The following is a 3,137-nucleotide window of genomic DNA, read 5'->3' as shown; positions in this document are numbered from 1 at the left end:
CACAAAAGCTAGTTTGGCCTTTATCATGGAGAAACTCGCAGTTGAAATAAGGCCAGAGAGAAAACAGGAATAGATAAAACGCGATTTATTGCCGTGTTTTGTGTAGGCGCGTTTTGTAGCCGAAAATCTGCAATTTGCTCAGCCATTCCTCTTGTGTTCAGACTACTTTCCAGCTATAAGTTGCAAGGAAATTCGGTGCACATGCTTCAGAAGACCGAAGGGCAAGAAAGGGGGCTTATTTTCAAGTTAAAAATATTGGTTTTTGACTATGCTAACAAAGTGGAGATTTGGGAATCAAATGTTAGAATTTGACTTGGAAAAATGGAGCCATTGAGTAGTTTTTATGCAGAGACATTGAGGGAGGTCTGGACATCCAGAGGTAGCTAGTACTCTCACTAAAAAACATAGTCTCTCTCGCTAGGTACTTGCAAGGGGCAATTGAGGTTTCATCTTGTAATCATCTAAGTTCAAGACAAAAGAGATTTTTGGAAGGTTTCACCATATCTTGGCTAAGACTTTCTTTACTCTTTTTGTATTTGTAATTCATGATGATTTACATTAATGAAGTTATGAGTGTTTCATCATTCATGAGTAGCTAATTTTCTTTATCTAGGGAGTAGATGAAGCTTATTGCCAAATGATATGAAGTAATTGTGATTTATACTTGTTATGTCTTGTATTAACTTATCTACTTGTGTATGTTGGATTACTTGTTGTTGCTTGATCACCAATAGCAGGTTTATAGTTGTTTTTACTCATTGAGAAATGGTAAAAATAATGGAATGACATAAGTAGAGCTTGAGTAGTATATTCATGAGAATAGAAATACATTCAAGTGGATAAAATCTATATTTCAGGTATGCACAAAACAGATTTAGTATTTTCCAAGAGATTAGGAAAAACTAATCTGTTTTAACCCATTATTATCATGAGAATGTGATTTTGGTATTGTTGGAAATGAATCCTTGGTTAAACAAGAGTTGTAACAAGTGTTAAATTCATTCATTTTAGATCTTTTGTGTCATAAGTGGAATCTACATCCCTAGATCTTAATATTTAGTGAATTCTACTCCTTTTGTGAAATTGCATTTATCTAGTTAAGAATTTTTGTAGTTGGATTAAATTCTGAATTTTCTACTCAAATTTATTGTGAGTCTAGATAATAGAGTAAATTAGTATCTAATAATTGTTTTAATTGCTCCTCGTGGGATCGACCCGATACATACCCAATATTACGATTTTGGCCTGTATACTTGCAGTAAAACGGGTATAATTCAGAGTTAAACTTGCACTTGAAGTAAAAATCCGTCAAGTTTTTGGCGCCGTTGCCGGCGAGCGGCAATATTAGAACCTAATCATCTTTATTAATTTAGACAGCTTTATTTTTATTAATTGAGTTGATTATATTTAAGTCTACATTGTAATCAATTTTTGACAATTGAAGTTGCATAATATCTCTTATTTCTGTTTGTAGTGTATGCACCGGGCATCTCGGGAAGTTACACCTTTCGATCCAGAAATTGAGAGGACACTACGTAAACAAAGGAGGCATCCACCTCAGCAAGAGGAACAAGAGATTTGGCAACCAATAGAGGAAATCTTAATAGAGCTTCCAATTGAAGAAGAAATGGCCGAAAACGAAGCAAATAGGCGAGTTCTATGAGATTTTGCTCTACCGTTTGCTCTACCGGGAACACAAGGATCTCAAACAAGCATAGTAAGGCCTACGGTAAATGTTAACAATTTTGAGATTAAACCATCACTTATCCAAATGGTTCAACAATCTCAATTTGGAGATAATGCAGTAGAAGATCCTAATTCGCACCTAACTACATTTTTGAAAATTTGTGATACAATTAAAATAAATGGAGTTAGTGATGATGCTATAAGGCTAAGATTATTCCCATTTTCATTGAGAGATAAGGCCAAACTTTGGCTACATTCTCATGCTCCTAATACTTTCATCGGATGGGATGATTTATCAAGAGCATTCTTGAATAAGTATTTTTCACCAGGTAAGACTGCTAAGCTAAGAATGGATATCACTAGTTTTAGCCAATTGGAAGGTGAATCATTATATGAAGCATGGAAAAGGTTTAGAGATTTGCTTCGAAAATGTCCACATCATGGACTGCCGGAGTGGTTAATCATACAAACCTTCTATAATGGTTTAGTTTTTTCTACTAAAACTATGATCGATGCAGCTGCAGGTGGAGTTTTAATGGGTAAATCATCCCAAGAAGCTCAGAATTTGATAGAAGAAATGGCCGCAAATAACTACCAATGGGCCAATGAGAGAGGTAATACAAGACGTCACGCAGGTATGATAGAAATGGACACTCTCAATATGCTGAGTGCTCAAATGAATAATGTGATGAAATTGCTAAGTAGACAAGGTGGAGTTGATCCAAGTTCATCTAATGCACATATGGCATGTTGTTCTATATGTGGAGGTGAATATGATACTAATGAATGTGTTGATTCTGAGCAGGTACAATTCGTCAATAATTACAATCGAAGTGCTCAAAATAATCCCTACTCGAATACTTACAATCCGGGGTGGAGAAATCATCCAAACTTGGGATGGAAGGACCAAGAAAATCAACCAAGGCCAACCAATCCACCGGGGTTCCAATCAAGGCAACCACAAACTGAAACTAAACCTGGCTGGGAGATGGCAGTGGAAAAACTTGTTAAGGTTACCTCGGACAGATTTGAACGAGTAGAAGGGACACTGGATCAACTCACTACAATGTACAGGAATGTAGAGGTCCAAATTGGTCAAATTGCTAGTTCTTTGAATAATCGAAATCAAGGAGAATTACCTAGCAAAACAGAGGTCAATCCTAAGGAGCATGTGAAAGCCATTACTCTTCGTAGTGGTAGACAATTAGAAGATCCTCCAATGATGGAAGTTGAGAAAGATGAGAATGAAAAATAAGAAGAAAAGCTGAGGAACCAAGAGGCGATTGTGGAGGAAAATAGTCGGGAGAATCCAAGAGAAAAGCAATCATCATCTTCCACTACCATTCCAATACCTCCTGCGGTTCCATTTCCACAAAGACTAAAGCAAAATAAGTTTGATAAAGATTTTGAAAAATTTGTTAAACTTTTCAAACAATTGCACATTAACATTC

The 3,137-nt window shown here is 36.1% G+C and overlaps 1 non-coding gene across 1 annotated transcript; it reads right to left on the bottom strand.

The window, feature by feature from the left end:
• Positions 1–2,026: 2,026 nt before the first annotated feature.
• Positions 2,027–2,133, bottom strand: LOC113778926. Its single transcript, XR_003469391.1, has one exon. It is a non-coding gene; the product is annotated as a small nucleolar RNA R71 (small nucleolar RNA).
• Between the last annotated feature and the right edge of the window lie 1,004 nt (positions 2,134–3,137).

This window comes from Coffea eugenioides, chromosome 7 (assembly GCF_003713205.1).
Source record: "Coffea eugenioides isolate CCC68of chromosome 7, Ceug_1.0, whole genome shotgun sequence".
In the NCBI taxonomy this organism is placed as follows: domain Eukaryota; kingdom Viridiplantae; phylum Streptophyta; class Magnoliopsida; order Gentianales; family Rubiaceae; genus Coffea; species Coffea eugenioides.
The sequence above is the reverse complement of the archived record's forward strand: the minus strand, read 5'-3'. Positions and strand labels throughout refer to the sequence as shown.